General features: G+C 35.2%; 1 protein-coding gene across 1 annotated transcript in view; it reads left to right on the top strand.

Annotated features, from left to right (window-relative positions):
* The first annotated feature begins 819 nt into the window (after positions 1 to 819).
* Positions 820 to 25,387, top strand: part of LOC142358649 (uncharacterized) — a 71,805-nt gene continuing 47,237 nt past the window's right edge. The window contains exon 1 of the mRNA XM_075410122.1: positions 820 to 935. The gene's annotated coding sequence lies outside the window, so the exon portion shown is untranslated. The remainder of the gene's footprint in view (positions 936 to 25,387) is intronic.

Here is a 25,387-nt window from a genome sequence, read left to right as displayed (position 1 = left end):
TCAACCATTTCTTTCATATTTTGCATGTTATCAACATTATTTTCGACCATTTGCAATTTGGCTATACATTTCTACGCTCAGTTTCTTTTAGAATTAGTTTTATGTTAATTGTCACCCAACGTGCTCGAAGGTGCAACCGTGTTACTTCCGAGTCGGTTTTCCCTAAAAGCGGCGTGAAACAGTTTAACAACCCCCTTCTCTTTTAATTGGTTCCATAACACAACTTGACACGTGCCTTCAAATATTGGCTCAGGCACTTTGTTTTGAGATAAGTTGGCAGAACATTTCAATATTCCCCATTGCAAAATTGGTGTGTATAATTTAAGATGTTTTTGTTCACGACATGAACAGTTTCTTTCCTTTCTGAAGCACTTTAGTGTCAGTGATTGCATTGACCGAAGGCACGTTGCAAACTTGATTGACAGCCATTTTCCTTGTTTGTAAATAAAAGCCACCAAATTTCATCTCAATTGATTACAATGCAAACTTTTCGGACGGCTCACTTCTCCAATTGGAACAAAGCGATACATAAATATCTGTTTTTAAAAGTCATACTGATGTACCATTAAAGTTTTTTGAAAGTTTAAATCTTTTGTGCCAAAAATTTTAGGGCAAAGCGAGTGTGTTTTACAAACCTCTGTTTTTCTGCTTTGTAAGCATTATGCTTACAGATTAGTTAATTAATCATTGTTTTTGTTGTCTCTCTGTTCCCGTTTCTACCCTTCTCCCAAATCTGGATAATCTTTAAATCTTCAAACGGGTCTCCATTCTAAGTCCCGTCCTGTATGTAGGGAAATCTGTTTAATCTATGCGTTAATTAAACCTCGCGGTTGCTGTAAGTTGGCTGTGTTCCGGCGTTCATAGTTTAATTAAAGCTGGCTGAAATAATTCTGCTAAATTGGAACACTGTTCAAGCGAACACTGGAGCGCCTCAGGTAAATCATGTATTTGTTCAAGTGATCAGTGACAAAACTCTGTTATTTACATTAGAGAGTCATAATTCATTATTTGATATAATATCTGATTTTGGTGTTTGGAAAGGGGATCCATTTTTATAATCATCATCAGTTACAATAAAAATTGGTATTAAATTTACTCTATTTACTCTATTTTACTCTAAATTTACTCTATTTATTAAGACTACATTAAACTTTTCTCACCTCCGATTCTAAACAAGGAGGCTCGGTAATGTGCATTAGCACATAAAATTCCGAACCCGCTCAATCACATTTTTGGCTTAATTGCCTACCATTTGAGGAAGAATAGTGAAAAATTTCAAAAACTCACATATTGTTCGAAAACAATTGGTGCATCCATTTAAAAAATCGCTCTAAACTCAAACCACTAAAAATTAATAATGCCTCAATAGAGGGCCAAAGTTACCTCCTATTAAGGAAACTAGGAGACAAGACAAACAACAAAATAGGAAAAAAAACAACAGACTTTAACTACGACCAAAACTCATAGTCTATATAATCTTAAAAAAGTTTATTAACAAATTCAGAAAGCATCAGAAAAAACCTAAATTGAACAATTGACAAGCTTTCCACCAGAAAAGACATAAGACTCGGCTTTGTTGAGATAAACAACATATATAAAAAACAAAAAGGCAAAGCTAAAAATACGCTCATAGTTTTTTGAAAAAGGTAATAAAAAACATAAGCTATCAACTGAAATCATTAAATGAGCTTATTTGAAGCTCAATAGGGAACCGTTGATTATCCAAAATGTCTAACGGTACAAAACGAACAAAATCAGTCAAAAATCAAAATGTCGATAACTGCAAGTTAACGGTGTGGAATGCTTCGAAATCGTAATCTATTCACTAAAGACATTGAATATGATCAAATGCTCATTGTTTCAGCGCAAATAAGATAAAACCAATAAGATTTCTGAGTTTTCACTAATGTTATATCTGAGCACTACAGCAAAAAAGAACAACACAAATGATAGCAGAAGAAAGCAAAAAGCCCAAAAATTTGTTTTAGAATCAAGTTCAGTTTCAAAGTTTCAAAGCCTAAAACATTCATCACATAATAAAACATCAGCACAGCCTATTTTCTAACTCAAAAGATAAACAATGCAACCCCTCGGTTGGATGAGTCAAAGTTGAAAGGTGGCAAAATTGAAAAAAATTTCAAACCTTAAAAAACCAATGAATTTTTTGAAAACATTATCAAAAACTTAAAAGCCTTAACTAAAAACAATATCCTTTGAACTAAAACAGAATAAAATAGTCATCTTGTTGCTAGTTATTGTGCATGTTTTTACTGAGGCTCAAAAGATTACCGAAAATACAGCAACACCTCGAAGTTTTGCTAAAACCTTTACGCAGAAACATTTTCGAAGCCGAAAAACAACAAGTTTTCTCACTGGAATTTTGATGTATATTAATTGGCCTTTCTTTGTTTGTAAATTGTATTCGCCAGCAACTGAGTTGCGATTGGATTCTGGGCTGTAACTAACATTAAAAGAACAAAAAAAGAAAAACTTAGTTTTATCATTCTTTGGCATCTTTTGAACTTAAATGAGATTTTTAAATTAGGTTCACTAAATGAAACAGACTTTTTGTAATGGAGACGATTAAAAGTGCAAAGAATTATTATAAAACGACAATTTATTTCTTTATTAGTTGCAAAAATTTACCGCTAGAACAAAACTGACCTCGCTATCACTGCCGCGGTAAAATCTGTGATTGTTTTAAATAACTCCGAAAAAAATGTGTGGTACGGTTGTACCTTATTTTAGTTCGTATTCATTAAGTTGTACTAAATAATTTATTCTTGTCCTTGTCAGACTAAAGTCATCATTTCATAATACAAGTAATTTACCGCCGACTAAAAAGTCAATATTTCAGATTGTTCACATCCCCCACTTTTGATTATTTATTCATTCTCTTGAATCTTGTTTCTGAATTCAGTTGCATTCAATCTAGTCTGTTTTGCACTAGTCAAGCTCCTATTGGATTTGAGAAGGAAATCCACTCTCAATAATTTTGTCTGCACTCGCAACACGATTGCTACTAATTCTAAAAGTGGTAATCCACTAATTCAGTAAAAGTTGGATTCGCGCCTCGAATCCATTCACCTAACTCTAAGTGGATTAGTGACACGAATTATATCTCTACACTCAGAGATATCACATGGCGCAGTCATCAACTAAAGAACGTGCACTCTTGGGAATCGAGCCCTTTTGGGATAAACCAACACTTGAACATCCATTGCGATGGGATAGATGGCAGATCATGCTAAAATTGGCTATCATGGCTAAAGGAATATCAATTGACACTCTCCTTGACGACCCTCTGGACAAAGTCACTCTACCCCCAGAACCCATTTACGAGGCTGATGTCGAAAATAGCACGGCTCAAAGTGAACGAGACCGACGTACTAGAAACGAGCAGCTCAAAAATTCGTGGCTCAATAGATGTCAAAAAATAGAACTTGTTGGCATACTGTGTGGAGAAAAACCTTAGAAGTACTGCGATAACAAAGCAGTCTCTTTAATATACCTCAGCTTGGGAATAGAAGGGAGACGAATATTCGGTTCACAAGAGCCGAATATCCAGATAGATAGAGTGACAACAAAAATTCTTTGGGATTGTCTTGATGGTGTATTCACGAAGCAAAGAAATATCACATTTGATCGATACACATTTCTCACTCGGAAACAAATGAAAGGAGAACCTGTGGAAAAGTTCTTCGGGTGTCTTCGAGAGATGTCTCTAAACTGTGATTTGGGAAGTCACGAGGAGTCGATCATTCGAGATGTCTTTATTGCTAATATGCAAGATGGTGAAATCCAAAGGGAGCTACACAAAGAGACACGGACGGCTAAAAAGCTCTCGAGGTGGCAATGAACATTGAAATGGGAATACAAAACCAATTGAAAATTTCTGGAACTTCCATTCCCAACACTACAAATGAAATTTCAAGTCAATCAATAAATAGTGTTCAAGGATCGTGGAATAGAACTCGAGCACCGACAAACCAATTTGTCAAACCTACGATTTGCCCAAATTGTGGCTATGGCTGGACTCCTTCTCATAGACAAAATTGCCCTGCTCGTGGAAAATCTTGTAAAAATTGTGAAATCGCTAATCACTTTGCAAAAGTTTGTCGCAAATTAAAACAATCTAGTAAACCAAAACCTAGAGTAAACTATGTAGATGACTCGGTTTCTGAAGCGGCTACAGTAGGTACTTCAACAACGGCGGCGGAACAAGTTAACAATATCAGCAAGCTCTTACAGCAGAAAAGCATTTACGATGCCAACTACGACTCTGATTACGATGACTATAACGATAACTGTGTAGCTGCAATTTCCATCAAAAACGACACTCGTGAAGTAGAACCCGTAAATTTAGACATTTGTGTTGGAAATACAAACACAAAAGCATTGGTGGATTCGGGCAGCGTATGCACTATTGTAAACAAAAGTCTGGCGGACACAGTGGTGTCCGAATGTAACGAAAGCTATTGGGTACAGTCACCCGAAATACATGATCTGAAAACCTTTTCCAATGATATAATCAAGATTGTAGGTGTAATCAATACATCAATAAAGTGTAATGACTGGATAACCACGGGCGTTGATGTAACTGTCGTGGAAGATGGTCACCGACCCATCATTGGACGAGATCTCTTTCCAAAGCTAGGCGTTTCTGTTATTCAATTGAAACAAGTTGCTAATATTGATCAAAATCAATGTCCAATCAAGAGGCAGATCTCTTTTGATTTTCCAGATCTCATCACCCGTCTCGGTAAATATTTAAAACATTCAGTAAAGTCAACATTTCATAATGAATTTACACCTACACATCAAAAAGGGCGACGAGTTCCAATTAACTTACAACCACTCGTTAATATAGAACTTAAAAAACTACTTGACGAAAAACACATCATAAAATTAAACAGTTGTTCAGATAAAAATTTTCTTTCACCTATAGTCATTACAGTTAAAAGAGATAAAACAGTTAAATTAGCTTTAGATTCCAAAATCTTAAATAAATCTATTCATAAAAACAATTTTCAAATGCCAGATATTGATAATCTGATTGACACAATCCAACAGAATTTGAATACATCCGCATCACAAGAAACAGCATATTATTCAACACTGGATTTGAAGTACGCATACAGTCAACTTAAATTAGATCCGGAAACGGCTAAACACTGTAACTTTAATATCATTAGCGGTGAGAAAATTGGAACATACCGTTTTATTACAGGTTTTTACGGTTTAACTGATATGCCAGCAGCTTTCCAAAAAGTGATGGATTACACTTTAGTCGGACTTCAAAATACTTACTGTTTTTTGGATGACATTATAGTAGTTAGTCGTGGTTCTAAAGATGATCACTTAAAACTCTATAAATGTTTAAAGAAATTAGATGAGGATAACTTACGAATCAACTTACCTAAATGTCATTTTGCAAAAACCGAAATCGAATGGTTGGGACATAAGTTTAGTCAATCAGGAATAGCTCCACTTGAGTCAAAAACAGCGGCAATCGCTTCACTACCAGCACCTAAAAATTTAAAACAGCTTAGATCTTTCTTAGGTTCTGTTTATTACCTTGGAAAGTTTATCCCTAATTTGTCTCAGTTGTGTCATCCCCTTCGTCCCTTATTAAAAAAGAACACAAAATTCATTTGGAACACCGAACTTGATACACATTTCCAAGCAATTAAAGATAAAGTTGCAAATACCACAGAAAATACACACTGTAATTCTCACTTGGAAACGCGGATCAAATGCGACGCTTCAAGAGCGGGTTTAGGAGCAGCACTAGAACAACGTTCGTCTTCGGGACGGAACACAGTTGCATTTGCGTCTCGTTTCCTTAACTCTAATGAGGAACGCTATAGTATTAATGAACTCGAATTATTAGGTGTGGTGTGGTCTGTAGAATATTTTAAATATTATTTATTTGGCAAATCATTCACAATTATCACAGATCACCGAGCATTACTATCCATTATGAAAGAAAATAGATCAAATAAATCCTATAATAGTAGATTAGCACGCTGGATCGATCGTCTTTTACCTTTTGGTTTTAATATTGAACATATACCCGGTGCAAAAATGGGGCTGGTAGATTATATTTCTCTCCAACCAAATCAAAAAGCAAAAGTTACAAACAAATATGACGAGGAATTTGCGGTAGCAACAATTACCCGCATTCGTGACGCGATTGCAGCAATTTATGTAAATACCACACCACAAACCTGTCAATCACAGCACTTTAACAGCGTTCCTCACACAAATTCCACACGTGCCTCGCATCCTCGCTTAACAAACAGTTCTCAATTGCTTTCTGCCATTAATCGAAATACAACTCAGTTGCTTCTCGAAAACTCTGCAACCGCAGCACAATTCCAATCTCTTTCTACCAGTAATACAAAGCCAGTTCAAATCCAGTCTCATTTCAATTGCCCCTCATATACATCACATATCCTTTCAATTAGTAATCACAAAATGAGCAGCTCTGCATCTAATCCGCAAACTCCCCCTTCACACAGCCGGGTCACATTCCAATATACCCCCAATTCCAATACCACCCGCTCATCAAATGACGGTCAAACATCCCCAAACTTGGAACTGTCAAAAGAAGAGGTCTTTGAGAACAACTTGACGCAACTCTTCACAAAGGGATTCTTGGCAGTTCTCACCAGTAAAGACGCAGTTCTAAAGTAAGTACGTGACTGCGTCCTTCAAAACGACCCCCAAAGGTGTAAGGAAGTGAATCCTTATCTCTTCTCATACTGGAGGGATTTGCATGTCCGCTTGGGATGCGTTTGTGTGGACGAACGCGTAGCGATTCCACATTCATTTCAGGACGCGGTCTTGGAAAGCCTCCACTTAACACATCCGGGAAGTTGGGGCATGATAACGCTCGGGCAATACGCGTTCTGGCCGTATATGCACCGAGAAATTTTGATCAAAGCGGCCCAGTGCAAGCCTTATACTGATATTGGTAAGAATCTTAAACCTGTTATTCCGGCGTCTAAATGGAAACCTTTATTGCCATGTACAGAACCGAATGAAGAAATACAAATTGACTTTGGAGGTCCAATCACCAATGAAAAAGATCAAGATATCCATTTTCTTGCATGTATTGATTGTTTTTCTAAATATCCTTCTGTAGAAGTATTTGATAAAGCTAATGGACCCAATGTTATTAAATTTCTAGATGACTACATTCAAATTCACGGTGTCCCTCGAAACATCAGATTAGATCAAGCACGTTGCCTAATAGGTTATAAAGTTAAAAACTTTTGTAAACAACATAATATTAACATTATCACTGCCCCAGCAAACGATCATAGAGCTATAGGATTAGTGGAGCGTTTGATACAAACTATTAAAAGACGCTTAGGCTGAATGAAATTAGACACTAGAAATAATACATTCAAAATTAAAGAAGCAATTAAGTCAAATGTATACCAATTACGTATTTGTAAACAAAAGACAACAAACGTAACACCTTTCCAAGCACATTTTGGAAGAAAGCCAAATACACCAATGAGTAATATAAGTACAACACCTAAATCATCTAACTTATCATATGAAAACATTCTTCACCACTATTTAGACGCTGATACTGTCCCAGTTGAAGACTACTTGGACGAAAATGGATGGGTGACGGGAGATCGCAGTGATATCTTGATTGACGAGGCCATGCAGAGAGCTCAGGTAGACGCGGGTCGTCGCTACAATGGCGATCACAACAAGTCTGTCTCCCGTTTCATTCTGCACCCAAAATTGAATAATCCAATCCCACGGACAGAGCAATCACTAGACCTCAAGTTGGCTAGGAAAGTAACGAAGCGTTCGAAACGAGATCTTCGCGGACTCTGGGAAACTCTGGCCCCCGGCAGTACAGTTGTCCGTACATCAAACAGTACGACAGTCATTAAGGAACCAGGAGTACCGGAGGTCAGTGTCCGTAATAGCGATATTGCTAAGTTCGGCACTCGTGCCGAACGCAATACCGATTTATGGGAGTACGCTAAACTTCGACCTTTGCCGTATGAAAAAACGACCGAGGAAAAGATCGCACAACATACCAAAGACTTGAAGAAAAAATTCCGCGGAGAAATTAAAATCCGTCATTGTCCCAATCAGTCTGATGCAGCATCGGGAGTCTCGTCTGCAAACAGCAAAATTTCTAAAGCCATGGCGTCTAGAAAACCCCGAAAACCCCAAGCAGGAGGTAAACGTTCCCGTACTACATCTACCACGCTGAACACCTCCAATGCTTCATCAGTTGCTGCCTCCTCTGCAACATCATCGGTTGCCTCTCCATCGACTTCCCACACTAAACGTAATCGCCGCGCGCCTGACTACTACGGATTTGAAAGTTCGGTGTGTTCTTTGAGTGACGATTCGGCTGCTCCTGTCTCTAAAAAACAAAGACCCGCAAATCCTGTGATAGAAACTATCATTCAAGTAGAAGCAGCACAGCCTCCCGTTCCTGATACGGATTACGAATTGCGAGCGGTGAGCCTTCCTGCGCCCCCTCCAGTGGGAATGTGGTCACCCGTGGATTATGATTATGATGATTATGCACGGGAAATAAGTATGAGCGTCTTTGACGCCGAAAACCAAATTTAAATCAAAACTACTTAAACTTTCATCATTATTTGTTCAATTGTTAAAAATTTCAACCCTGTAATTGTTCAGTTAAATGTGGAACGGTATTACTTTTCCACTCATTTCATGTTTAGTGTCTACCTTAAAATTGTGTTCGTGTTGGGTATTCTTTTGTTAAATTTGATGTTGCTAATGTAACCATATCTCCGGTGTTATAATTTTGCTGGATTCGCATAACGAATGTGCCTTAATTTATATTGCGTGCATACATTTTACGGTAAATGTCAACAGTTTACATTGATCTAATTTATTTCCACATTCGAGCCACTTTTCCACTATTCCTCAGCCACTTGTCTGTTGTTGCTCACAATCTTTATTATTTATACTAAGCAGTACATATGTTAATATTATCATAAATTTTTCACTGTGCAGTTTAAAATTTTGCTCAGCCCAGGATATGTGGTACGGTTGTACTTTATTTTAGTTCATATTCATTAAGTTGTACTAAATAATTTATTCTTGTCCTTGTCAGACTAAAGTCATCATTTCATAATACAAGTAATTTACCGCCGACTAAAAAGTCAATATTTCAGATTGTTCACATCCCCCACTTTTGATTATTTATTCATTCTCTTGAATCTTGTTTCTGAATTCAGTTGCATTCAATCTAGTCTGTTTTGCACTAGTCAAGCTCCTATTGGATTTGAGAAGGAAATCCACTCTCAATAATTTTGTCTGCACTCGCAACACGATTGCTACTAATTCTAAAAGTGGTAATCCACTAATTCAGTAAAAGTTGGATTCGCGCCTCGAATCCATTCACCTAACTCTAAGTGGATTAGTGACACGAATTATATCTCTACAGTCAGAGATATCACAAAATGTTTAAAATTTTCTATAAAATTTTTAAATTAAATGTTTTAATCAAAAATAATTTTTTCCTTCACGGTAAAAACCAATACAAATTAGCGAAAAGCAACCAATTTGTTAGTTCCAGAACCTTTTCATGGGAACCAGAGGTAAACATAGCCCTAATCTCTGTAAAAAGTGATCGCAATCCTGTAAAAAATGATTTTCATGCATGCAATGACGGTCAAATTGGACAAAGAGGGCGAATGATGCAATTTGATGCCATTTTTCATGAAAATTGTAAATTATGCTTAATTTCTAAAAATTGAGGCAATATTTTTAGAACTAAAAAGACAGCGCCGGATACAAATCAAAATCTTCGAATTAAAAAAACGAGAGAAATTCAATAATAGCTTCAATCCACTATCACTATTGCAGCCAATTATCACTAATTTCCTCTCAAGACACCAAAAATTTGAAAAATCTCTTCATTTGATTATACAATTGAATCAGTTCTTTCAGTTGTTTTAAATTATGCTCTTTGCATCACTCCGGAAAAGATATCATTCGGCAAAATCGGATAAAAAAATAGGGCTTGAATGAAGTTCATATCCCATTTCACAGCGTGCTGGAACAATAACCTCTAAGGACTCTGTGTAATGCTTTTCAGTGGGTTTAGCATGCCCAGATGCCAGAGAGATTGTACTTGCACCTTCATAACAGTTTTGATCCAATGATAATGATTGCACTTTCATAACAGTTTTGATTAAATGATAATGCTACTGAAAATAGTAAAAATGAAAGATTTAATTAACCTTGGTTTAACAAAATATCGGTCTCTTTTTCCTGGGGTTAGAGGGTCAAATGAACTTTATTAAAATTTCTCCATATTTTATACAAAATCTTTTTGAAAATCCTCTTTGATTAATCAGAGTTGTTTCCTTTGAATCATTAAGACATGTGTATGAACCATACAATGAATCCATAAAGTTAATTAAAGTTCCCTTTGCAAAATCATTTTTACTTGATTCTGTTTGTGAGATCTGATGATTTGTATTGAAATAAATTGATTAGCTTCTTGGACACCTGCAATCTATCACTGAATTGAAATACAATCAATTAAATTATTGTGGCGTTAAATTAAAAAAGGGCTTAAAATGTCGGGCGCAATTATGTTCGTCAAAAAAGTATGAACTAACTGATTTTCCTGTAATAAAAACTTTGCGAGAACCGTTGCTTGTTAGAATAGCTAGCTAAAGCTTGATATCTGTATCATGTGCTCATTAACTAAATACCTATTCTTCGTAATCTTAAGCAATTTTCGCAAGCTAAAATCTGAAACTACAAAACTTGTACTGAAGTGTGCTACACTCAGTAACACTATTTGATAATCTTAGTGCTATTTTGAGAATTTACGTTATAGTGCGTGAAGCACAAACTTGATTTGGACAAAGTCCATTTTAACGTGTGAACAAATCACTAAGTAGTTTTGAATAAGCTACTATTTTAAGATCACTAACTTAAACTGAGAATACTATGACGTGATATTATCACGCCACACAGATAACACCAAGTTAACCTTGGTAACTCTGTCGACACTCGTTATCTCTATCCAATAGGATACTAGATAACCACGTGTCAGCAAGTATAAAAGGAGCTTGCACGATCAACCACCAACACTTTTTGGTCCCTGATAACTTCTGATTTAAAATCATACTCCCGTATTGCTCCCTTGCTCAATCTCAGCTTACTTGAGATATTTTTCTAACTTAGCATATTTTGTGACTTGTTCTTAACTAAGAACTCTCTAAGTCATAAAATATTAACTTAGCACAAATTTGGAAATCAGGTAAGTTCAACTTAACTACTCTAAGTTATAATTTAACATCTCTTAAATTCTATCTAAGTTACAAGTTAACTTAGAATAATTCAACCTGTGCTAACTTGTACTATCTCACTCTTAATAACTTAACTATTCTATCCCTTCATGCTCGGTTCATATTTGATGCTGTTTAACATAACTTATTAATTCATATTTGCATTTAACTTTCTTTAATACTTAACTATATACCAAGAGTAGAACTAGGGGTTGAACTCTCAAGTTATACATGTGGTCCCGCGATTAACCCCGTCGTTTAAGTATCTAATGTACGGACCAGCAGTATAAATGGTGGTCCCAGAGAGGCTACTTCATTTTAACTTGTTCATTTAATACAGAGAGGCTACTTCATTTTAACTTGTTCATTTAATACAGAGAGGCTACTTCAGTTTAACTTATTCATCTAATACAAGAGAGGCAATCTCGATTTAACTTGTTCATTTAAACTATCAGAGAAGCTTGCTTAAATTTAACTTGTTCACTTATTATAGAAAAGCCATTAAAATAACTTGTGTAATTTAACTATTCAAAGGGTTTCTCACTTAAATTCTCATTTGAATTTGATTTAAACTATTTCTCTGTTTTAATACAATAACTTCAGTCCTTTAAACAATGAGCAGTCCTGGTGGTAGTACTCCTACACCTGCCGTTACTCCCCCACCTGAAACTCCCATAACACATCCAAATCTTTCACTTGTATCTTTTTCAGGCAATGATCCTAATCAGGATGCCACTTCTTTTTGGAACTCTGTAGAAAACAAAATACTCTTTTCACTAGGAACTAGGCCTACAGCACCCGTTGCACAAACTAGCTATGATAAAAGGCAACAATCCTTATTCGGCTCACTTTTAACTGATACAGCACTAGAATGGTTTGAAAGTGAAGTCACAGATACTACAGATTGGAATACTTTAAAAGATGAATTTATAAAAAGATTCACAGACGGTAGAGACCAATTTAGATTTAGACTTGAGGTTGAAAACACATTTAGGCAAGAAGGAGAATTAATAAAGAACTATCTACATAGAATAAAGAGTGGAGTTGATAAGGGTTGGCCAGAAAAGATACCAACAAGTATTGAAGGTGATGACAATATAAGAAAGGAGAAAGAAATTCAACAAAGACAGCGAAGTCAAAAATACATAGATTTTGCTATAAGAGGACTAAGACCACAAGGTTTAAAACGCAAAGCGCACGAGAAACTTATTGAGAATCCTTCAATAACTTGGACACAGTTTGTCGATCACTTAGTTGTAAAGGACTTAACATTTTCTGTAACAACAGAGTCTAGTGGAGCTACAGGAATAGATAAACTTAAAACACTCGAGAGCAAAATTAACGATTTAACCAGTCTTTTCAAAAGCAACGAAGTGAATGCTATAGATACTTCTAGGCCAAGAGACCCTAATATAAAAGGCAGACCTAACAGTACTAGATTCTGTGATTATTGCAGAAGCAATGGTCATTCCATCTCTCGATGCACAAAGAAACAGATAGATGATAGTGTTAACAAATTGAGAAAGGAATTAGTTGAACCAAGAAGGCCAAATATAACGTTCTCTAATGATTATAGAAAGAATAACCGAGGCAATGCAAGATTCAATGGTCCTAGAAACCAAGGCTATCAACCAAGAGGTGGCTACTCAAACTATAATCCTAGGTTCAGCAAGCCTAACTATCAACAACAAAATACATCTTTTAGCAGCTATGGCAATAGATTCACTCAACCATACGAACAAACCTTCCCTCAGCAAAACACCTATAGAAATAATGAACCAAATCTTGAACAACAATTACCATCACCACAACAACAGCAACAGCCACAACAAATTGCTAGCTTCTATACACCAAGTAGAAATAACAATCTACAACAAAGACAATCAAAACCCAACAATATTCAGCAACAACCAAATCAAATAAGTTTCGTTGAAGGCGACGATGACTACGTAAATGCTATAACAGACTTCTTTCCTTTAAACTTTTGAAGTCTCCGAACGCTACTAAAGAAAGTAGTACTAAGTCAAGAATTTATCTCAACTTATATCACTTTGCCACCGGAGACATTAAAAATAATAGTGGTTTAGAAGTAGAGTTCATGATTGACCCAGGATCAACTTGCACTATCATCAACCATCCTACATACCTTGCTTTAGTAAACCTTGGACAAAATTTGCATTTGCAAAATACAAATTGTGATTCAAAAACATATACTGGTTCATCAATCAGAATGCTTGGCTACACAACTATTCAATCTAGCTTCGAAACTGATGGTAAATATACAGTCCCCCATAAAGTATTCGTTACTAAAGAACAGAGACAGAACATAATAGGTATTGATTTTTGTCATTTGTTTTTAAAAGCACTTCACTTCGATATCCCCGCAGTAGAATTAAAAACTGAGAGAAATCTAATTTGCTACGGCTCACTCAACAATGAGAAAGACTACCCATACATAACTGAGATAACTGCTTTAAACATAGCTCAACCAATCTTTCTACAACAGAAAAGTACACAATTGCACAAGCAAAAGCACCCCAGTCAAGCCTTATTTCCACCAGGAACATATTTCATGCCCCATATTAACGTTGCAAAAACTGACCTAGTCTTTGTGAACACACTTTGTCCACAACCTGAAGAATTTCTACCGATATTTATGGAGAACCAAAAGAATCACCCAATACAGATAAATAGAGGAATAATAGGTTATGCAATGTGTGATATAACTGACAAACCTATACAAAGATACAATATCAAAAACTGTGCCGAATTTACAAGTACAATACTAAACGAAAGTGAGGACTATAACAGTTGCTTCATACTGAACACAGTAGTAAACAATTTACAAGAAGGACAGCAAATTCAAACTAATTCTTGCATTAAATATGTAGATTTCCGTACCCAATCTATATTTGACTCTAATATGCCTATAGCGCACACGATATCCTCAGATGCAGAAATGAGAAAAGCTTTTGCTAACACAATCTCTAAAAGAATACCCTTATTAAAGGACTACTGTAAAGGTAGAAACTGTGATATAGGTGATATAATAACTTTCAGAGCAGATAATAACTTAGTATATAATCTCATTACTAAGGCTAATCACTATGAAAAACCAACAATTGATACAATCAAAACAACGCTACTTGCTATGAGAGATCATGCACTAGGACTAAATTTACGCTGTATAGCGATGCCAAAAATAGCTTGTGGTTTAGACGGAATGGATTGGAGAGAGATATCTTCTCTAATTGAACAAACATTTAAGAATTCAGGAATAACTATCTATGTGTATACAAGCAAAGATGATATTGATAAACTACAAAAAGTAGAAAATAATATACTAGAACAGGAAGAGGTGCTCGAGATTATTGAAAATGAGTTGATAGAAAAATGCAAAGAAGATGAGAGAGAACTAGCCACAGACTTCTCTACTGAAGCAAAAGAGTTATGTAGACCTAAAGTCAATGAACAGTTTCCTAAGTTTAGAGATAAACTACAAAGCAACCGAATCATAAATAAAGCAGTTAGCGATTTTGTAATTAAGCAAAATAGAAATACAGTTCAAGACATAGAGTATCTAGAAAGGTTCTTAGATAACTTTGATTTCACACAAAGTGATTTGACCGATGATGAATTGTTTGAGTTGATAGAAATAATACTTCAGGATAATGATGTCTATTCACATCATAAGTATGATATTGGCAGAACTAAACATAAGTTCCATTTACCCCTAAAGAAAGACGCAACCTTTAAAAAGCAACGCCCAAGCAAAATACCCATTCATCTCAGAGATAAATTAGAAAGACTAATGGATGAATTAATTCAAGCAGGAATAATCAGAGAGCTCAATGAGAACGATGATATGAATAGTTGGTTTGTTAATCCCGTCATCATATTACCTAAGAAGGATTATGTAAAATTAGTTATTGATGCTAGATACCTAAACTCTATAACTGATACAAGTAACTCTAGTTGGCCACTCGAACCACTAAACGTTCTAATGACAAGAATAACCGGAACTATATTTACAAGTAGTGATTTATCATCGGCTTATAATCAAGTACCACTAACTGAAGATACACAGAAGGTTACAAGTTTTATTGTAGGAGGCAGACAATACACCTATCAAGTAGGATTTTATGGTCTTAAACCATTACCCAGTTTCTTTAGCAAACTGATGCGTTATGCATTTGGACCTCTTATAAAACGTAAACAAGCCATAACATATATAGACGATACATTACTACAAGCTAAAGATAAACAAGAAATGCTCACAATAGTAAAGGAGTATCACTCTTTGCTTCGAAAGGCAAATCTTAAAGCAGCCCCTGATAAAACAATGTTTTTCTTACGGAAAGTGAGATTTCTAGGACATGTTATATCTAAAGACGGACTATCGCCTATTGCTTCGCGCATAGATGATATTAGAAACCTAAAAACGCCAGAATCGAAAACAGAAGTTTTAAGAGTTTTAGGAATGATGGGTTTCTATCACACCTATATTTTGAACTTTCACATAGATGCAAAACCTCTATATGACTTAACTAAAGATACGACACTATTCAAGTGGCTACCAGAACACGAAAAGGTATTCACAGACCTTAAACAAAGATTCTGTCACGACATTTCTAACGCATTTCCTTCTAACGACTATCCCTTTCACATACATGCTGATTCATCTAATTTAGGAACAGGTTGTGTTCTTATACAAGATTTTCCTGATAGAAAACGTATGATTTCAGCAAACTCGAGAGTATTTGATAAAGCTGAACAAAAGATGTCCCCTCAACATAGAGAGCTATGTGGAATAATATCTGCATTACAAACTTATGAATTTTATGTTATTGGATCCCCTTTCCCAATTTACCTATATTGTGATCACAGACCAATTCTATTTCTTTGGTCACGACGAGGACAAATGTCACACCGTTTCTTTAAGTATCAAGTTGTAATAACTAAGTTCCAAAACTTGCAAATTATATACACTGAAGGCAAAAACTTAGCGTTCCCTGACATTCTTAGCCGAAACGTTTCTTTAGCAGATGCTAAACTTTATCAACTAGAACACAAAGTGATACCTAAAGATATAAAGTTTCATATTAACGGAAAAGAAGTTAACTATTCTGTATTGCATCAAGACGATAAGGACGCAACAGCTAACGACTGTTATCCAATTATTGCCCAAGTCAAAGGCGAAAGAAAGAAACTTATTAATATAAATGATGAAGGTGACTTTAGTGTAGATGATGCACCAGACTACATAAATGAACATTGTAATGCTATACACAGTTTCTCTGATTGTTTTCGCTACGGCACACAAATAAATCAAATAAAGAAGTTAACTTCAGAACTAACTAACGAGTCTGATAACCATTACTATTCCGAGATAGAAGAAATAGCTGAAATAAGTGATGACCGAGAAGGTTATGATGACCAAGATTGGTTAGACTTAGTAGAAGGTAATATTGAAAACTCACTTATTGAACAATTAGAATCTGCTAAAGCTGACTATATCAGACGGACAAAATTCAAGAAGCTTATTGAACCAGAAGCTTTTCAAAACATCTCAGAAAAGGATGTCCACACAGATACATTAGATTTAATAGCCAAAGTTACAAATTTTGCAAAAAACGCTAATCTTGACACCGATAGTATTCTTGAAGAACAAGCAAACGACTCCGTGATAAATAAAGTTAGAGATTGGGTAAAAGTAGGCAAGGCTCCAGAAAAGGACTACATTATTAAACAATCTAAAGCACTACAGACCTATAGAAATAATTTCAACTTGTTGTTTTTAGAGAATCAATATGATTTACTCTGTTATTCCGAACCTTGTGAGGACGGCTCCTTTGACGTTAGGATATGTGCACCACTTTCGCTATTTATAAAGATATTTGAAGTCGCACATACGCATGAACTTAGTGGTCATAGAGCAGAAAGCACAACTTACAATAGAGTTAAGCGATATTTCTATTGGCCCGGTATGTTTAAATGGATTGAAATGTTAATGTTAGATTGCTTAAGTTGTCAAACTAATAAGTCAGCACGTAAAGACTTGAACGAAGCACCCTTAGAACCATGGGGACAATTAGAAGCTATACCCCTACATACACTTCATATTGATCATAAAGGTCCACTACGACCACTCAGTAAAGGAAATAGATTTTGTCTTGTAATAGTAGACGCTTTCTCTAGATTTATACAAGTATACCCTAGCAAGAATGCTGAAGCTCTTGAAACAGTAAATCAACTAGAGAAATTTATAACTACATTTGGTATACCGCAACAAATAGTACATGATAACGGCAATGCTTTTATTAGTAATGATTTCGTTCACTACACAGACGAAATGGGAATTACACTATGCCCCCGAACTGCATATTCACCGTGGACTAACGGCAAAGTAGAAGTACAAAATAAACATTTGACTAATTACTTAAGACACTTTATTAGTAAAAGTGGATCTAATTGGTCCGAGTACACTAGTAAATTTGCATTTTCACACAATACTGCAGTAAACTACAGTACGGGATATACCCCTTATGAAATACTATTTGGAACGAAACCGCAAATACCCTTATCACTAAAGCTAGGACTACTACGAGATAATCAAAAGAAATGCACATCAGAGTATTGTAATAATCTACCGCCACACTCACATAGTGAAGAAACTTGTAATAACAAAAAGATAGAGAAATTGTTACAAAACAGATTATCTAACGAAATGTTAAAGCGAGAGAATACATTTAAAACTATATACTCGAATACCTACACTAAATGTAGACAAACTACGAATAAAGCGCACAAGTATAGAAATAGATTTAAACTCGGAAAGCCTATACCTGAAGGTAGAAAAGTACTATTAGAGAATCACTCTAAAGGACTATTAAAATCCAAAAAGCTACAAGAGCTACGCTCAGGACCTTATACAGTACAACGAATGTTAACTAATACTACATATGAAATACAGCATGACAAAACAAATGAAAAGAAAACAGTGCATAGAAACCATATAGTACCTTATTACCCGAAAGAAGAGAAAATACAAGAGTTAGTTGAGAACTATGTAGTTCCCGACGACACTGATGATTATTATACCCAATATAATAGGCATAATATCTCTAAATCTAACGCTAATAGCGGCGCAAAACATATTGTTATTTCACAGTGGCCCTTAGTAGAAACACAACCCACTATAAATCCTAATACTACACTACAGCCACCTTATAATGTTGAGGCTACCCCAACAAAGGACTCAGGCTTAGAATCGCTACAAACACGAGCAGATAATACTACGCATATTCAAGGCACAAGCTCTTCTAATTTTCTACCCCCACGAATTTCAACCCCCTACCCTATACAAAATATGTATTCACCTAATAGCCCACAGCAAGAAAATTTTTCTTCCCCACCTAATAATACTAGTAAATTTAAAGCTACACGCAAATTATTCCCCCAAGCAACGCATAATAGCCCCGCATCATCACCTTATAATCCTACACCTACAGCATCACCTAATATATCTAATTTACCTGACGCAAATGAAGTACTGAGCAGACCTCAACGTAATAGAAAAGCACCTACATTCTTTGGTGAACCTATTCCCTCTGACTTGATACATAAACTCAAAAAGAAATAGAGAAACAAAATCTCTTTTAATAATAATTTTTATATTAAAAGCGCCTTGCGCACCAAAATCATAAAAATAATAAAAATAATATTTACAAAACTGCACAAACCAATAAGTTCGTTTGCTTCCTCAGAGAAACTTCTCCAAAAGCCCCCTCACAACTCGACACATTAAAGATTCCTCCTCGAATGCCAAGCACTTCGTATAGTTACATTTTCTTATCTGCAAGTAACAGTCCTGCAATACAGGTCCCACTTGCAGATCCCACCAGGCCCTTTGCAATGCCACCAAGCGATTTTCCAACTGTATCACCCTGTCCCACCACTCGTCAACCCCCTCACTCCTCCGTCTTGCGTACAATCTTATGAAGAACTGAAACCAAAATATGCCCCTGAATATTACACATTTCCACGTAATATCACCTAACATTTCTGTCTATTCTTTTACCCGGGTGAAAGCCTCAAATAACCAAATCATAATTGTTATTTAGAGTTTAAAACATAGAAACCAAAAATTAAAAAGTAAACTCACATCATCCCCCAGGAAGAACTTGATAATATCAGCCGTGTCTTCTGTCACACATTGAGTAAATCTCCTCTCCCAAGGAGAGAAACTTCCTCTTGCTCGAAGTATCCCATCAATTTCATCATCGGTTAATACCAATGATGAGGTCCGGTAACTAGTTGAAAAGAAGAACAAGAAATCTTGTGCCCCTAACCCATCCACATCAGAGTAGAGGAAGTGTAGATACTGCCCCCTTCGAATCTGCTCCACCGATTCGCTCACTTGTTCCAATTGCATCCCCCGCACAGCAATGCTCCATCGGGCAGCATCTAACTCCTCTCGCACTTCCTCGGTCTCTCTCAAATAATTTATCGTATACCAGTTCATGACTAAACGAATTAAAATATGAAGAAGAAAGAAGTGAATAAAAGAATGTATGAAAGAAAGAAAAATTAGAAGATACAAGATTAAGAAATTAAGGAGAAAAGAATAAAAAAGATTTAAGTTTAATGAAGAAATGAAAGTTGAAACAAAGTGTTAAGGAAAAAGTTAAAGAAGAATCAAAGGTTGATATTAAGAGTTAATAAGAAGTTAAAGTTTGGAAGGAATCTAATAATCAAGAGAACAACTTGAGTTAACGAGAGTTAAAGGCAAAAAGCAAATAGCCCACTCAATACAAATCTTACACAAAGTACGCAATTAATCACCATTGCAAGCTGTTACACACACATAAACTTCTATACATGTTCAACACTCATACACTTTCAAAAATTATGCATACCTTTTATTACAAACTAATGCTGAAAACACGTGTTACACAGAGCAAAGTTAGGTAGAAACAATTCCCCCATGAGTAAACACCTTACCTAAATTGAACACCTTAAGTACAGAAATTTGTCCCTTGCAAACTATTTAAACACACTAAATTGCAATTTGTCAGGAAATGCACATTTAAGCAACCCATATAGTCAACAAATAGAGCTAACTTTACTAGCTTAAGGACCCAAGGAATGTTTAAAATAAACATTAAAGCACTTATGTACAAACAGCTAACCGCGATTTTAAATTCTCCAAGCAAGAATTATGTCACCTAAGTGCAAACCTTACACAAATCTCAGAAAGAGTAATAACTCGATAGATTTATCCACTCCACAACTCAGACTACATGTTTGCAAAAACACAAGTTTGCTCAAATAGTTCACAAAAGTGTAAAACACACGGATTAGAAACATCTCAGTTGAATTCTAAAAATTTCATTTTTTTCATATTCTAACATATCCTGTTTCTAGACAACTTATGATTAACACCTGAAAATTTAAACATGAATTCACAAAGATATAGCCTACAACTTCGACGAAACGGAATTTAAAAATACAGCTCAGAAGTACATTTAAAACACATAAATCAGAAATAACACAATTAAATTCTAAAAATTTCATTTTTTTCATATTCTAACATATCCTGTTTCTAGACAACTTATGATTAATACTTGAAAATTTAAACATGAATTCACAAAGATATAGCCTACAACTCTGACGAAACGAAATTGGAAAATTCAACCAAGAAAGTACGTATTGAAAGCACAAAGTTGATATAACACCGTTAAGTTCTAAAAAGATCAAATTTTTCATATTCTAACACATACTGTTTTAAGGCAACTTGCGATAAGCACTTGAAAAGCTTAACATGAATACACAAAGATATAGTCCACAACTTCTTGGAAGCGAATTTTGAGAATTCGGCCTAAAAATACATCCTTTTTAGATAATATAGATCGATCCTATAGCACTGAAACATGAAAGCTAAATTTTGAGTTTTTGTCGTATGAATTTTGTCATATGACCAATTTATCACGTTGCTACATGCCACTAGGCAAGGCTAGCCATTGGCCAATCAGGATTGAGCACACAAATTATGGTAACTTAACCCTGAGAACCCCTATTTAAGAGCCTTACCCAAATTCAAAATCACTTTTCTCAGTTACCTTCTGAAATCAGTTACCTCTTTCGCTCTTAGATTCAGTTCTAACTTAACCATCTATCTCTCTCTCTCTCTCTATCTCTCTCTCTCCTTCTTTCTCTCTGTCCCAAATTCTATCTTTCACATTTTTGCCCCATCAACTAATAAACTTAGAAAACTTAACAAAGTTTTCAAGCATCTCAATTTGTGACCAGCAAATACTTGTCACAGAACATCTCCACAACACATATATCAGGTATCTCAGTTCAATATTAATTCTCAGTCAGTTACTATAGAAGGAGTACATAACCCTTCAGATAGAACATAGTACAGGACTGACAATTTAGAAAGTTTCTAAATTCTGACAACCACTACTCATATTGAGCACATTCATCACCAGTTAACACACCGCGTAACACAATTAGAACCCCCTAAAAGCTGATCAATCCTAATTTATGACCGAAGTCTCATTCGACCAAAACGGTTTTCTTATTTCTCTTTCTATCAACCCTGATACACTTGTGAAAGTTTCTATTAAGGCAAATCAAAAGTTGAAATTCAATAGTGAGTTTAACACCTTAACCAGTTGTCAAATTTCTAACGAAGTAAGAACTGTAGTATTCTTTGCTACTAACTCTAACAAAGACCCTATTGCTGTCTTCTGGGGAAAATACAATCCTCAACAACTTAACAGTCTATTACTCCAAATTCATTCTTCAAGCCTAGTTGACTTAGACATTTTAAATGTCCCTTGTTTGGTTTTAGAACCACCAACTGATCAATGAATATTCCGCTAAACGATTATTGGGTTATAGCTTCAAGAACAACTTTCTCAACTTCTTACAGTCCTTATAACATCCCACATAAAATTTTGAAATATAATAACAAGTCAGCCACAATTGACCGATCGTACATTTCATATAAAGAAAACATTGTTATTTTCTTCGTTAAAGACCAGTTTGTAAACTTAGAAATAATTGTTTGTTGGACTCCTAACAAACCAGAACATATTGAACGCTTTCATTTCCAATTGAACAACAAAGACGAAATAGACCTTGATATCATCGAAGCTCCTTTTACTGTAGACCCTTAATCTATGTTACCACCTTCCCTTGAAACACAAGTTCTTACTGCCCTTGCATTCGACCCACTCTCGTATATTAGAATATTCCTCCTACAGAAAATATTGAAATTCGGAAATAAGACTGTAACACTTGACAAGTGTTTTGTTTCTAATCAACAGAAAACAGTTGCATTCTTCGTAACATCAAAAAATAACGCAAAATTTGTCATATTTTGGGTACCCTATAATCCCGCTCACGTTCACGAGCTAAAATATCAGATTACTTTCACGGATAATATTAACCTGAATTTGTTAGACTCACCTTATACTGTCTTCGTTTATTAAATGGAAGACGGAGAAATCAAGAAATCACCAGCAATAGACGAAGTAATAAACGTAAGTTACAAAATGTTTATTTTTATGTCACTCTGTTTAACTCTGTTCCCAACCGTTGCAACTGATAGTGAATCCGAAACTAGAATAGAGATATTCTTTGAATATGCAGATTCTCACCCACACCTCTTAGAATGTGTCAAAGATAGAAACAATTGTTTACCTGAAGAAATTCCGTACCTTAAATTAATAGACCCTCCTGAAAAGCTATTAATTTGGTCAAAACGCAATGTCCATATGCCACTATCACTGATTAAAGACCAGTTCTTTAAAGAAAAACTTACTGATAAGAAAGCACTCCTCTCAAAAGTAGAATATTTTATAACAAACATAGGAAACCAAATTCGTTCTGTTCAGTTTCTTAAGATTATTACTATAATACCTCTCGCACTTCTCTGTGTTATAACTGCTTGCTCTGCTAAATATTTGATCTTTATTATATTTCTTGCATTATTACTCTTAACGTCTTTCACTGACGCCAGACCAATTGAAAAGATGAGTATCTATGAAAACACAGCTCCTAACCTTCATGTTAACCATTTTGATTGCTCAAAAATGATTTCAAACCAAATGTATTCTCTCAACAAAGTAGCACCTTGCGAAATTCGCCCTGATAAAATTAGCACTAATCAAGCACGAGTCACTCTCTACCAAAGAAATTATAAAGTAAAACTAGAAGCAACTATGTGTAAAGCAACCCAACAGCAATTACGTTGGTTTTGCGATTCTTTTGACTCTAGCGGCATAGATGCCAGACATAATACTATTACTACTTCAGTTAAGCTTGATGCTCAGAAATGCAAACTTGCAAAGGAAAGAAAAAAGATAAAGCTTTCCCCTTCTTCTAAATCAGTAGAATTCGATTTTGACAAATCTTTATTCTCAAACTTTAACTCAGGCGATGTTGGAACTGGAAACAATGAATGTAACTCCCGAGGTTGGATTACACACTACACTTATGAAACATATATGCAAAATGTTAGCCTGAATGTAAACCTTAGAGATGGCACAGTTAACAACTGGCAAAATATACCTCTACCTTGTCCTTTATCAGCAGGAGGCTGCGATTCTACATCTACTGATCCATTTGCATACACTTGGGATGAACCCAATAATTGTCTTTTCACTATAATTCGCACTTTTGACGCTCAAATGATTAAAGCTAATGACAAATACTACATAGTAAAGGATCCTAAATTTACTTCAGCTCAGTCAGATTTCGACTTACAAAGCTTTATGTTCCAAGTTTATAATAAACCACAGTCTTTATGTAGTCATCCACGAATAGTATATCCTACGCCATATGATTCTCTATACATTAGTCTTCGTGACGGATTTGATATGAACACTGGAGAACCAATTCACAAATTTAAACCCGATACTGGTGCTATAACTCTGAAAAATAAATTCTATCCCAGTGACAATAAAACAGTTGATACAACATATTCTCAAGTTTATGAAAATATTGATTTCGAAGCACATCTTGGAACAAAAATTGACTATTTGCACTTTAATAATCTTCGGCAACTTCAAACCTCTACTCTAGAGCTATTACGAAATGACTGTGAATTAGAGCGCTCAACTATTCTTAACACTTTAATGATTTCTCATGAAAATCCGCGCTTAGCTGGATATACCTTAACAAGAAACAGATCTATGTTTCTCAAAACAAATGGCAATGTTGCCTGGCTATATAATTGTCCTGAATTTCATTCACCCTTACAGATTCTTAATAAGTGCTATAATCGAATACCAATTCTTTATGAAGATGAAATTCATTTCGTTGATCCGATTTCTAGACAAACTTTCACTGAAGCCGAAGAACAATTGTGCTCTGATAAACATTCAAACTTATTTCAACTAGATGTTGACGATGACAATTCATGGGTTGAGCTAACCCCACAAATCACAAAAGTAAGAGGACCTGCACTCTTCAAACCACACATAGTTATTCAACAAATTGCGAATGTTATTACTGCAAGTATTTATGCTTCTATCTACACATATAAAGAAATGATGTCATTCTGGAATTCAATAACTTTCAACTCCAATATGAAAGGAGTTCTCAAACACTTTACTAAGTCATTAATAGATAGCAGAGAATCATTTTCAAATATTTCAGGCACGAATTATTATAACTCTAGAACTATTTATCTAGATTCATTCATTTCACCGGACTTCTTTAATAATCAATTTGTTGAAACCTTTGGTAAAATACAATATATAATTGAGCGATGCGGAATATTCTTTGCCGCTTTCCTATTCATTAAACTACTCATCGACATAGTCTTATGCTTAATTCGAGCAATGCAAATTAACAAAATTACAGACGCATCTATTCACTTTGGTAAGGCACTCTTTGCTGCCACATTTGACTTAATGTCAGTTCCAATTTTGACTTCTATCTATCAAGCAACTAATTCTGATAATAATAACACTGATGAAAATAGAGAACGGACAATGCAAGTTCCAAAAACCGAAAATATTAATATTAGAGAACGAGTTATTCAA

Source organism: Convolutriloba macropyga, chromosome 2 (assembly GCF_964194025.1).
Source record: "Convolutriloba macropyga chromosome 2, txConMacr16.3, whole genome shotgun sequence".
Classification (NCBI taxonomy): domain Eukaryota; kingdom Metazoa; phylum Xenacoelomorpha; order Acoela; family Convolutidae; genus Convolutriloba; species Convolutriloba macropyga.
The sequence above is the reverse complement of the archived record's forward strand: the minus strand, read 5'-3'. Positions and strand labels throughout refer to the sequence as shown.